At 38.9% G+C, this 14,132-nt stretch overlaps 1 long non-coding RNA gene across 1 annotated transcript; it reads right to left on the bottom strand.

Moving 5' to 3' along the window:
- Nucleotides 1–11,548: 11,548 nt before the first annotated feature.
- Nucleotides 11,549–12,173, bottom strand: LOC126278127 (uncharacterized). The gene is made up of 2 exons (XR_007550651.1): nt 11,885–12,173; nt 11,549–11,609 (listed from the first exon to the last, which is right to left on the bottom strand). It is a non-coding gene; the product is annotated as an uncharacterized LOC126278127 (long non-coding RNA).
- Nucleotides 12,174–14,132: the final 1,959 nt, after the last annotated feature.

Raw genomic sequence — 14,132 nt, forward strand, 5'->3', positions numbered from 1 at the left:
CATGGACTTCAGTGTGAGATGCCTTTAATAGGTTCCACAACGAAACGTCTCGAAATTTGGTAGAAAATCCGAAGAAATTCTGGTCGTATGTAAAGTACACAAGCGGCAAGACGCAGTCAATACCTTCGCTGCGCAGTGCCGATGGTACTGTTAACGACGACTATGCCGCTAAAGCGGAGTTATTGAACGCAGTTTTCCGAAATTCCTTCACCAAGGAAAATGAATGGAATATTCCAGAATTTGAAACACGAACAGCTGCTAGCATGAGTTTCTTAGAAGTAGATACCTTAAGGGTTGCGAAGCAACTCAAATCACTTGATACGGGCAAGTCTTCAGGTCCAGATTGTATACCGATTAGGTTCCTTTCAGATTACGCTGATACAATAGTTCCCTAATTAGCAATCATGTACAACTGCTCGCTCACCAATAGATCTGTACCTACAGATTGGAAAATTACGCAGGTCGCACCAGTGTTTAAGAAGGGGTAGTAGGAGTAATCCATCGAACTACAGACCTATATCATTGACATCGGTTTGCAGTAGGGTTTTGGAGCATATACTGTATTCAAACATTATGAATCAACTCGAAGGGAACGATCTATTGATACGTAATCAGCATGGTTTCAGAAAACATTGTTCTTGTGCAACACAGCTAGCTCTTTATTCGTATGAAGTAATGGCCGCTATCGACAGGGGATCTCAAGTTGATTCCATATTTCTAGATTTCCAGAAAGCTTTTGACACCATTCCTCGCAAGTGACTTCTAATCAGGCTGCGGGCCTATGGGGTATCGTCTCAGTTGTGCGACTGGATTCATGATTTCCTGTCAGGAAGGTCACAGTTTGTAGTAATAGACGAAAAATCATCGAGTAAAACTGAAGTGATATCAGGTGTTCCCCAGGGAAGTGTCCTGGGACCTCTGCTGTTCCTGATCTATATAAATGACCTGGGTGACAATCTGAGCAGTTCTCTTAGGTTGTTCGCAGATGATGCTGTAATTTACCGTCTAGTAAGACCATTATCAGTTGCAAAACTGATTTAGAAAAGATTGCTGGTGTGGCAGGTGGCAGTTTACGCTAAATAATGAAAAGTGAGAGATAATCCACATGAGTTCCAAAAGAAATCCATTGGAAATTAATTACTCGATAGATAGTACAATTCTCAAGGCTGTCAATTCAACTAAGTACCTGGGTGTTAAAATTACAAACATCTTCAGTTGGAAAGACCACATAGATAATATTGTGGGGAAGGTGAGCCAAAGATTGCGTTTCATTGGCAGGACACTTAGAAGATCCAACAAGTCCACTAAAGAGACAGCTTACACTACACTCGTTTGTCCTCTGTTAGAATATTGCTGCACGGTGAGGGATCCTTACCAGTTGGGATTGATGGAGGACATTGAAAGGGTGCAAAGAAGGGTAGCTTGTTTTGTATTATCACGTAATAGGGGAGAGAGTGTGGCAGATATGATATGCGAGTTGGGATGGAAGTGATTAAAGCAAAGACGTTTTTCGTCGGGGAGAGATCTATTTACGAACTTTCAGTCACCAACTTTCTCCTCCGAATGCAAAAATATTTTGTTGAGCCCAACCTACATACGTAGGAATGATCATCAAAATAAAATAAGATAAATCAGAGCTTGAACAGAAAGGTTTAGGTGTTTGTTTTTCCCGCGCGCTGTTCGGGAGTGGAATGGTAGAGAGATAGTATGATTGTGGTTCGATGAACCCTCTGCCAAGCACTTAAATGTGAATCGCAGAGTAATCATGTAGATGTAGATGTATGTGTGTTCTCCTGCTGCCACTTGGGGAGTAGATTTTTTATGTGTCCAATTAAACTATATTTTCAAAAACTGATTATTTTTGTTGATGTATTGCTCTAGGTAATATATTTCTGTAGATATATGCTTTAGTTAACAAAAAAATGTAGATTAAGGCAAAATGCAAGCTACTTAAGTAAAGGAGTAGCTATATATTAACAGCAAAAATGTATTATTTTGTGAACCATGTAAAGGTTGAAATACTGGTACTGTCCTACATTTCAAATCTGGCCCTTACTTATCTGTGCCAAACCAGAGCAGCAGAGATGGTGAGGGGATGCTCTATTATCCCAGCTTAATGTATGATTAGGCAGACACAAATGAGTCATTCTACTATGAGAGCCTGCAGCATGGATCACGGGTGATTGTAATCACGGACTGAAGTCAACAACATTTTGTGAGGAATTTAGTATTTGTGGGTTAATATCTCTTCTATACTAGTTCAAACAAAATTAAATATTCAGTCAGCCTATAGTGGGAAGCTGCTACAATTGTGTCTGGGTGAGCTTACCAAGTGGGTTGGGTGTGAATGCAATGTATGCAATCACCAGACAAAAGTGTAATAATTGTGGATTAACATTAGTTTCAAATTTTGTAGAAAGAACAGTCTTCTACTTGTAGTGACTGCCCTGAATCTGAATGCAGTGGCGAAATCAACTGTAACTGTGAACTTGTATGAGTGGTACTGTCATGAAAATGAAATTAAGACATAATAGTAAGATTTTCTTTAAAGTGAAAGCATAATAAATTCAGTATTAATTACAACCTGCTTTTTAATATAAGTAGACAGTCTTCTTTATTCCCTTTTATGGGTAATTGAGAAGTGACAAGAATAGGGGTTTGATAGGGCATGTGTCACTTAGGCACATGGTTAGAAAATTTACACCAATGCTGTCTAAATATTCAAAGTCCAGTGCCAAGAAACAGAACAGTAAACAATTCAAGAACAAAATTTTATAAGATGAGAACATGAGGAGAAACACAACTTTCTGATACCTTTGGCAGTGGAATACATGTACCAGTACTGTTGTTGTTAAGATTGTAGGGTAGGAAACTTTCAGATGTGGTAGAGTGAACTAAAGAAGACTAAATGTCTAGTAAACATAGGCTCTAAAATGTATACCTTAAAAACTGTGAGCATTTCTTCACAAAATGTTGTGAAGATAAAGAAGTGCTCATAGATCCTCGGATATGCCTTTTAGAGTCCATGTTTATCATATACTTTTTCTTGTTTTGGTCCATATTATATCTCTGAAAGTTCCATAACCTACAATCTTAGCAGTACTGGTACATGCATTCCACTGTCAAGAGGTAAAAGAATTAAATTCATTTGTAACTTTTGACTCATTCATTTCCAAACTAGAGAGCCTTATCTCAAATTGATACATTTCTTGTCTCCATCAGCCTTGAAAGTTTGTAACGTCATCACAGAATTATCCTGTATATACAAACATTTACAAGTGCCAATGTCTATAACTTTGATGGTCTGTAGTATCATTGGATAACATTTCCAGACACGGGTTCCTCTTTCAAGTCCCCTCTACAAGTTTGTAATGGGAATTTCTGAATGCCCTGTATATCTATAGCCTGAAAACCACTGTGAAGTGCATGGCAAGAAGGTACATACCATTGTACGAGTTATTAGGGCCTTTTCCCACTCCATTTACTTCAGGAGTGCACAATGAGTGATTCCTTAAACACCTCTGTGTGCACTATAATTAGTCTAATCTTGTCTTTGTAGTCCCTATGATAGCAAAAGGTAAGGAGTCATAGTTTATTCCTAGAGTCATCATTCAAAGCTGGTTCTTGAAATTTTGTAAGAAGGCTTTACAGAATAGTTTGCATATACCTTCAAGTGTCTGTAAGTTCAGTTTCTTCAGCGTCTCCCATGGGTCAAACAAACCCTTCATTTAATCTATTCCATATAGCTAAAGTTTCAATTTCCTTGCTGCTTCTTTATCCAGTTTATCAATCTTATAAATCTTTCTACTTGTTTTAGTTGCCCTCTGTACTTCGGTAATAATTGTGGCTGCAACTGCCTAATTGTTATTGGTACCAGCTTCAATGTGAACATCCGTTTAACATGTCAGTCTATTTGTTGTCATTAGATCTTATATATGTCCATCACGAATGGAGTTTTGGACTGTCAGTTATAAATAGATTTCAGTGAAGGCATTTATTAATGTTTTACAGGATGTTGTGTCACACCCATCACTAATAAAACTATAATTATCCTAATTGATTGCTCAATAATTAAAGTCTCCTCAGATGATTACAGTATGGCTGGGGAATGAAGTTTACTCCCCAGTTTCTGGTTACATCAGGTGGTGAATCTGGTGGTCAATAGATGGATCCAGTTATAAATTATGCCCACCTCTCATAGTCTAGCCCAAATAATCATACACACAGCTTCAGATTATATTGGTGGATGCAAGTTTCTTGTTTACTGCAATAAATACACCATCTCCATTTTCCATTACCCTATTCTTTATATATGCTTACATTTTCTCCAAAATTTTCATTGTTGTCGAATGTGGGTTTTAACCAGCTTACCTAGTATTATAATACTAACAAGGAGATAGAGGGGCTGGCCAGTACTTACTTCAGCTCAGTACATCCGATAGATACACAAAAACAACCAAAAATTTACGTTCCTAGCTTTCGGAATAAATGTTCCTTCATCAGGGAGGAGAGAGGGGAAAGATAGAGAAGAAGTGAAAGTGGATTTAGTTACTCACAACCCAGGTTATGAAGCAACAGGGAAAGGGAAACAGGGAGGGTAGCAAGGCCTTGCAAGGCTGTACCTGGCGATGGCAAGGAAAGCGTTTCTGAAGAAGAGAAATTTGTTAACATCGAGTATAGATTTAAGTGTCAGGAAGACATTTCTAAAAGTATTTGTATGAAGTGTAGCCATGTATGGAAGTGAAACATGGACGATAAATAGTTTGGACCAGAAGAGAATAGAATCTTTTGAAATGTGGTGCTACAGAAGAATGCTGAAGATTAGATGAGTAGATCACATAACTAATGAGGAAGTATTGAATAGGATTGGGGAGAAGAGAAGTTTGTGGCACAACTTGACCAGAAGAAGGGATCGGTTAGTAGGACATGTTCTGAGGCATCAAGGAATCACCAATTTAGTACTGGAGGGCAGCGTGGAGGGTAAAAATCGTAGAGGGAGACCAAGAGATGACTACACTACGCAGATTCAGAAGGATGTAAGTTGCAGTGGGTACTGGGAGATGAAGAAGCTTGCACAGGATAGAGTAGCATGGAGAGCTGCATCAAACCAGTCTCAGGACTGAAGACCACAACAACAACAACAACAACAACAAGGCTGTACTGAGTTGAGGTAAGTACTGGCCAGCCCGTCTATCTCTTTGTTAGTATTTGTTTCACATCTTTATATGAGATTTACCTAGTATTATGCGAGCTTCACTACTTTTTAGGGGTGCTTCAAACTATGACAGTTTGCTGGAATGCTTCAGCAGATAACCACCAGGATTTTAATACTCTCACCTGGGGGTGGCATTCTTTCAATTTACACTGATAATTCCAGGTCTCCTATAGCTATCGTTATCTGGACTGGATGGAGAGTGTGCACTCTACACACAGTCATTACATGAGTAGCAGCCTCTGATGAGTACTGCACATCTAGCTCAATTCAAAACCCTATGGCACAAGTCGAGGAAGTTGCAACCAAGCTTATAGCAGAACCATTGAAGTCTGCTCCAAGCCTTTCACTCGAGTCAGAACCAGGGGCATCATCTATTCTGAGGACAATGTTGCAGATAATGAACTTTGTTGAAGCTCGATGAGCAATGCTGCTATTATCGGCCAGTGACTCAACTACAACCTCAAAGCCCAGATGACAGGCAGCACTTGTCCCAATGAGTGCCCACTACAAACTGCAGTTGGTTGCATGTTCTTCCCTCAATGGGAGCCAGAGTAACCTCTTCAACATACCGAATGAGGTTTCCAGGCATACACACAGAGTGCACCTAATGTTCCTTCCTGTTTTGTTCCACCATTTACCTATGGGATCGCATTATTTGCCATTTGTTTGAATTGCTGACAATTAATAGGCTTCTACTATGCTGCATTTGCCTCCAGTTGACATGGGACACTGCCCATGTTCCAACAGGTCACGTGAGTCTCACTGTTTCCATTTCAGTGGAAGATAGCACCTCAAACTTGTTTGTTAGGGCAATGGATGTAGCATCCTTAATTCTCCAAGATTTATGTCTCCCCTGTACAGAGCACCTAGACCTACCACTGACGTGCTACTTACAATCAAGAGGGTTAGTAGTAATAGATCTTTTATGTGCTGTATTCGCAGGAGAGAACAGCACTCAAACTAACTTTGGTATCTCTGGTACATGACTCTTGTTATTCTTCCCAATGCACCCATCCTTAGCAGTTTCCAATCACTTGACAATAGTCGGGGTGATATCCAGCTGCTTACAAACTGCAACTAACTCGTTCATTGTCTGAGAACAGCATACACAATGGGTGCAATATTTCACAGAACTGTAAACAAATAACTTTAAATGAAGCTGGCTGACTCTCTTTTACTTTACAGTTCTAAGGGATTTTTCAAATTCATTTCCTTTATCTCCAGTTTGAAGAATATTAATGAATAGTATTAGTCATTATTTATTTTTGTTAATACCTAACAGTATTTTAGTAGTTCTATTTATATTCCTATTTCTGATTCTTAATTTTCAGAATTGATTTAACATTATTGGTATGCGCATTAAAAACCTTTTGCAAATATTTTCTAGCTTTATTTCCTATCTCATTGATTACATTGAATTTAAGCATGTGCAGATGTATTTTAGGATCATTAACTCAACAACAGAGTGCATCTATAATGATATTGTTAAAATTAAAATGGCTTACCCTAATGAAATACACTTACCTTTTAGGTACAACAATAATGTGAGCGTGCCATCACTTTTCTGAGATATGATATGTTAAGTGTATCTCTGGTAAAAATTAGATCTTAGGAAATGATGTCTTCAAATTCACCAAATAAGCTATATCGGAAATAGCAATTTTAGATACTTTCCCTATCATAGGTAAATTTCAGTGGACATCCATGCTGCACAGAAGAACACAGCTACCACATACCTGAACAGTACACTGCTGTCATACAGAATGTGTTGCCCAAGTGGTCTCTGATATTCTTGTACTCTGCTGTTTGTGTGTACCAATGTGTAACTCAAACCATCACTCCAGGTAACCTTTTCTCATGCTTCCAATATCCAAAGACAATGAACTCATCTGTGGCTGAGGCTTCTGTACCAGTAGTAAGGAGACTGTTATGCATTAGACAGTGTGGTGCTCTCTGATTGTTGTTGCCATGCATTAAACTGGTGACTCATTTGCTGCACTGTGACCCAACAAGTTGTCCCAGACCTCCTCCCCCCCCCCCCCCCCCCCCCCCATCCCAATTTCAACTTCCAGTAACAACAGAAGAAAAAGCAACATCTGGCATGTCCAGGGAAGTGTGTAGAGATCTTTGCAAATAATATTAATACAAACTACAGACATTTTGCAGATGACACACTCATCTGTAATGAAATACTATCTTAAACAAACTGCAGAAATATCCAGTCAGATATTGGTAAGATTTCAAAGTGCTGCATAGATTGGCGACTTACTATAAATGCTGAGAAATGGAAAAATGTGCACTTCACAAAATATGGAGAAGTGGTACCCGGTGACTACAACTTCTCAATCAGTCAACTCGTGCAGATATCTAGGTGTAACAATTTTTGGGAATATGAAATTCAATACCTAGGTACGGCAAGTGGCAAATTTTGATCCATTGGAAGGATATAGCAATCAGTCTATGGAGGAGACTACTTACAAATCACTTGTGCATCCAATCTTTGAATATTTCTGAAGTATACTGGATGCTTACCTTATAGGACTAACAGGGGATACTGTAAATATACAAAGGGGGCTGGCACACATGGTGCCAGATTTGTTTGGTTCTTAAGAGTGTCTCAGGGAAATTATCTTTGACAGTCATGGTCTCAGTTAGACATGCGCAATGTTCCCTGCCATGTTGTTTTGCAGTGTGTTATCCAGTCCTACTTAGTTTCACGTGAGCTCCTGAGGCCCACCGCATGGAGTCCATGGAGACGAGGCGCACGCCAGAGCTTAAGTTAGTCTTGGTGTTGACTTAGTACTTACGTACTGCATTTTTAAAATGTGGCGACGCCTATTCAGGCTGTTTTAGTTCTATTTCTAGACCATGCCCTCTTAGACAAATTATAGATTCAGGCATAATTCTGAAGAAGGCTCAATTATTTGGGCAGAAACCTAGGTAAGGGTTGGTTTCATTACTGCAATCGAGACTGATAGTTTCTTATATATTAGATTATCACGATTGCTCACTGGGCTGCAATGTTGAAAGTACAAAAATTTTGGAAAACCTAAACAGGCAGATGCTTGATGATAGGCACCAATTAACTAGCAATAGCCTAGTTACAAAGTATCTACAGATATTCTTCATCCCCCTACATACTGCTCTGGTAAGGACTGAGTAGACAAGATTAAACTAATTGCAGCATGCCATTCATGCTGTACTCCATTTGTATTAGGAATGAGAAGAAACCCAAACATGTTGTACCATGCTAAGTACACTCTGTCACACAAAAAACAGCTGTTTTCAGAGTATGTATGTAGATGTAACAAATAGTTCCTGAAATATTAAAGTCAGTACTTAGTATTAAATCTGTCATTTTATTAACAGTTATCTTTGCTTTTAATGGGTTATCATTTATTAATGTGTAATTACAATGCACACATTTATCACTCCTTTATTTAGATTTCACACTATTTGCTAAAGGGTTTTTGCTTATTGAAAGCCAATATCCATTTATGTTGCATAACATTGATGTAAAGTACGTCATAGGGTATCAGAAAATATCAAAAAAGGTAATGCTGTATCAAACTAAAAGTAAGTTTGAACACCACATTGCTTTCATTGACATTGGAGATAGTATGCTGTTGCCTTCCTATGGCTCCAGAACCAGCTCACCTACCTCACGGCAAAGGCAAACAAATTATCTAAATCAGAATCAAAACAACTGTTCAGTTCAGCATTCATCACATTAGTGCACTCTTAAATGTAATCATCTCAGTCAAGCCACAATGACACACTCGATCCTAGGTTTAATAAAGGATCTAATACATCTGAATTTATCGATCTGTGGATTGTATTTTTGGGTTTTTGGCATTGTTATATGATTTTTGGTAGGCAATGGGCACTTTTGGATATTAATTGAGAAATTAAAATAACTGAACAATCAACTTGCTTGTGACACTTGTTATGGTTTATTGGATCATCAGACTCATCAGCTTTTGATCTGATTTTTTTTTCCTTGAAGAAATCAGTTGCACAATTCAGCACATTTAAGTTTGATGAAATCCACCACTCTAGTGGTAGAGAAACTGAAAGACAAGGATAATTACAACACATGGAAGTGTGAGAAGTGTACTATGAACTATGGCATTCTGTTTCACAAAGGGGATTTTAAATAAATGTGTGTAACTGGTTTTGTTGACTCAACATTTGTATATGATTTAACTACTGGGTGTATTAAACTTATGAAGGGGAAAAATATAATTCCTGTGAAAGCAAAAGACTGACGGATGTTGCCACATCAATTACTAAAGCTAAATATGAATGTTTAAATTCTGCAACCAAGGAGGCTGACAGGAGACTTGTTAAATAATATGCATCAAATTCCTATTATAATTCATCACAACAAATTCTGTTAGATTGTCACAAAATCCTGTGCTGCATTTTAGATTGAAACATATTTGTGCTAAAAGACATTTTATTACACAATGTGTTACGAGAAAGCTGAAATTGTTGACAGAATGAGTGTTATTATGTTGGTAATCTGGCACCTTATGTCATCTTTGCTGTAACTGTCTACAAGGCAGTGGGTTATCTTTGTTGTTGTTCTCTTATCATCCTGTGTGTATGACGTAATGCTATTGTGTGAACAGAAGTAGTATAGACGATGTTAATTGTTGTTTATCAATCCCATCGTGAACACCAGCACATTCTAAAAGACTTTTTTGCGACTTAGGGCTGAAATGGTGATGACTGACTGTATATTTTTGCCTGTGCCATAAACAGAAAATGAAAGCATTTCTCGTCACTTTATTTTGCCAAAAAATCCCAGACCATTACATCTTGCTACAAAAAATAAATATTTCAATTTAATTTTATCTCTAGCATTTCTATCTTCTTCATTTATAGATTTTGTCTGTGAATCACCACGCTGTGTTAATTATATCTAAAATTATTCATTTTGGACATACTTCGACAGGGTAGTGATGAAACAGCCAGAGGTGAAAATCAAGTTCAGTGTTGTAGAAAGTCACAGGACTAACAAGTGATCAGATCCTATAGTTTTGGATTTCGGGTGACACTTGCCCACTGAACCAGAATGGATACAAGAACAAATTAGGGCTATTTTTGTGAAGTGATAAAATGAGGAACTGTTTTACATATATTTTTTTTATATTTCATCAACAACTTAGGTGAATAACAAATAACAACAACAATGATAATGATAATAATAATAATAATAATAATAATGCTTGTAAAGGAAGTGCGGAAATGTGCCACTAGCATTATTATGGCTTTAATTTTTTGCATTTTGTAATGCATTAAAAGTATATATTTTTCAGTTTTCTGCAGTTATTTTCACTTTACAACATGCACATGCAAGTCCACATTACACGCTGCTTAAATCTTTAATTTTCTTAAGTAAATATAACTGTTGAGACCATATAGTGGAGTTGTGATCTTACATACAGTTCTGTTTGCCCCTACCTTTCATTTGTGTAAGCTATGTGACACACACAAATTGTGAATGCTGAAGGCTGGGGAATGCATTATACATTCAACATGGGTTGCTATGTTGTTTGCTGTTACGACTGTGGTACAGTCGACATATGAGTCAAAGTACAAGATTTCCTGTTACTACTAAATATTACAGGATCGACATATTGTGTCAATTCCTGAGTCAAAGTACCGTATTTCCTGTTACTATTAAATATTGTAGGTGTGAAATTATCAGGCATTAATTTGGCTGCTTAAAGATCTTATTTCAAAGTGTCTCCCATTATTTCTTGTTTCACACAGTATTATAAAGAAATTAATAGAATTCTCTAAGCAGTAATAAGAACATCATATGTGGAGGCAACATTCATGGTGCTGTGCTGTAACTGACTCAGTAAATAGTATGTCATGCATGAACCTTTCTATTAATTCTTCACTGCAGGTAAATTATCTTGAACGAAAGTGCAACTTTTAGTTATTTAGTGCACTTCCATGCAATCTTTATTAAACTTTACAAAAATAGTTGTAAAAGATTTTACAGTCTTGTTTTTACAATAAGAAATCTTAAAATCTAATTACCTTCAACAAGTTATCAATATTTTGCAGAAATATGATACTGGTCCGTAAAACCTGATTTCACGCTGTTTTCTTAAGTAAATCCTCTGCTTTCCGTAAGTCAAATCCAAGGGCCAAAAACAATACAGCACTATTCAAAATCATTGGTTCCGTACTTCATAGTTCGTCAAAGTGGCAGCACATGTCGCCTATTGCCTGATAACCAGGCTTACAGTGGCCAATTTGTTGTGGTTGGTAGCAATCAATAGGAAATGGCCGAGCCATTATCTTCTGTAGAGACCAACTGACCTCTATTGTTTCATAAGGGATCTGTGCTGCTGACAATTTCTGACCAGTTAATCTGTGCAGAAAAAGTATACAACACGTTCTTATTATCATGTGCTTCTGCTAAATTGTAAGGTTAACGACATGAAAGAAGTAATACAAACAAAATCAAGCGACAGAAATTGGTGCGTCTGTGCCATTATCCATAAGAACTTTGTATGTTTTCCAGACGATTCCACAACTCGTAACTGTTAAATTCGCTTCTTTAGGTTGACTTGGACAGGCTTTCATCTTGACAACTTAATTTACTTGCAAAGAAAGGAAAAAGGAACGAAAGAAAACTGTACATACCCGTGTGTCTGGTTCGATTCATCATTGTCGTTAAGGTCATTATTATTGACATTATCTAGTGGCGATGCCAGGGTTAGGGCACCGAACACAGCTATTACAAGGAAGGCACAGTTTAATCCCATCTTCCTGACAACCGACTGATTTGGGTGGCAGTTGAAAGCCCGTATTTATGTCTAACCATTGGGTAAGCGGAAGTTTGAGAGTCAGATAAAGAAAACGATGACAGAGTGAGTCTTGATTCCCTCATGTACTGCTCGTAAAATACGTGTCGCCAGGAACTCATCCTTTTCCTTGTGTGTACGCAACTACTTCCCGGTACGATTGCGACAGTAATGTGACTACTGATAGCAAATTTCATCCTTCCTGGGATTGTTTCACTTCCCTGTGTTGTCCTGCAAAATTATCAAGGCCTCCAGACGCTGTGGTCTGCTCTTCAGTGTTACAACTGCTTTCTACGCGAGTTTGGCCGGCCGATGTGGGCGAGCGGTTCTAGGCGCTTCAGTCTGGAACCGCGAGACCACTAAGGTCGCAGGTTCGAATCCTGCCTCGGGCATGGGTGTGTGTGATGTCCTTAAGTTAGTTAGGTTTAAGTAGTTCTAGTTTCTAGGGGCTGATGACCTCAGAAGTTGAGTCCCACAGTGCTCAGAGCCATTTGAACCAATTTTGCGCGAGTTTGTCTTCCTTGCATCTTTATTTTGTAGTCACTGTTAAATTTGTATAAGAAGAAAGATAACAAATCTAATAGAAATGTTGTAAATGGCTTGTGTACGATAAGCGAAATGTAACTTGCATCTCACAAGTAATTCCGTTTACTATAACATTTTGGATTCTACCTACAGAGCAACTCGTATTAGACTCGCGATGCATGCAGAAGTACCCTTTGAGATACCACCACAAATGCTTTGTGTACACTTGCTAGTTCCGTCTTTCTTCAAACTGATGTTCAACTGACGTGTCTCTCTGTAAGTCGTAACAAAATGCTAGCTCATTTCGTGGAGACTGGTCCAAGGGCGCTCATCCTAGCTCGCAGGCAAAGGACAAAATAGAGTGTAATGAGGTGTTTTTCTTTCAATAAAATGATGTAATAGTCGGTACTACGCAGATTTTTAACAGGGTGGAGACTGGAACTCTTTAACAGCTACTTACAAGACGTCAAATAGTAAAAATACTACGTACCCGCATGTCTACACCCCCTGCACTTTAGGCTGATCTCTACGTTCTTTGTACTTCCCCTCTCTCGAGCGAGTAGCGACGATATGTGGTAGCTGGCCAGAAACATTGTTTACTTTCAACTGCTCAAAAATGGTTCAAATGGCTCTAAGCACTGTGGGACTTAACATCTGAGGTCATCAGTCCCCTAGACTTAGAACTATTTAAACCAAACTAACCTAAGGACATCACACACATCCATGCCCGAGGTAGGATTCGAACCTGCTACGCTAGCAGCAGCGTGGTTCCGAATTGAAGTGCCTAGAGCCGCTCGATCATAGCGGCCGGCCACTTTGAACTGCACGAACACCGCCCCCGTTAGCTGAGTGGAAGTGAACTGTCTGCAATGTTGTTCCCCAGGCTACGTTATATGTACTGATGAAATGCTGTTGCCTTTCGGTGTTCGGTGTAGATTTAAGAATAAATTTACGTTATGATGTTAACTTTAAAATTTTTTAGAGGACACCGTGCAAGCGCTATATAATTACTGAGTCCTGGTGTCTGTTATACACACAATCTTTAGCGCATATTTCGCCAGTTTTCCGGACAGGTTCATCCGAACAGCACGGTAGCTCAGCGTGTTCGGTCAGAGGGTTAGCATCCCACTGGGGAAAAAAAAAAATCCTGGGTGAATAGGATCAACGACGAACTCAAACGGGTGTCTTGCGACATCCACCCCGAGCAGATACAACGAACAAAATGAGATTAAAAAAAGTGGTCAGCGCGGTAAATTTGCCACACCAAGGGGCCCGGATTCGATTCCCCGCTGATGCAGGAGATTTTTCTCCGCTCTGGGACTGGTTGTTGTGTTGTCCTCTCATCTCGGACGCGCAAGTCGCCCAATGTGGCGTCGAATGCAAAGTACTTGCTCTCGGCGGCCGAACTTCCCCGAATGGGGGACTGTCGGCCCACAATGCCGTGCGCTCACTTCCATTTACCGCCAGACATAACTCTCTCTGTCTTTGCAACATATTTGATCCTGAGCTGATGCTATACGTCTGTGAGACGGTTGTCGGACTTTCTGGCGGACATTCCTTCC

This window comes from Schistocerca gregaria, chromosome 6 (genome assembly GCF_023897955.1).
Source record: "Schistocerca gregaria isolate iqSchGreg1 chromosome 6, iqSchGreg1.2, whole genome shotgun sequence".
NCBI classification, from domain to species: Eukaryota; Metazoa; Arthropoda; class Insecta; order Orthoptera; family Acrididae; genus Schistocerca; species Schistocerca gregaria.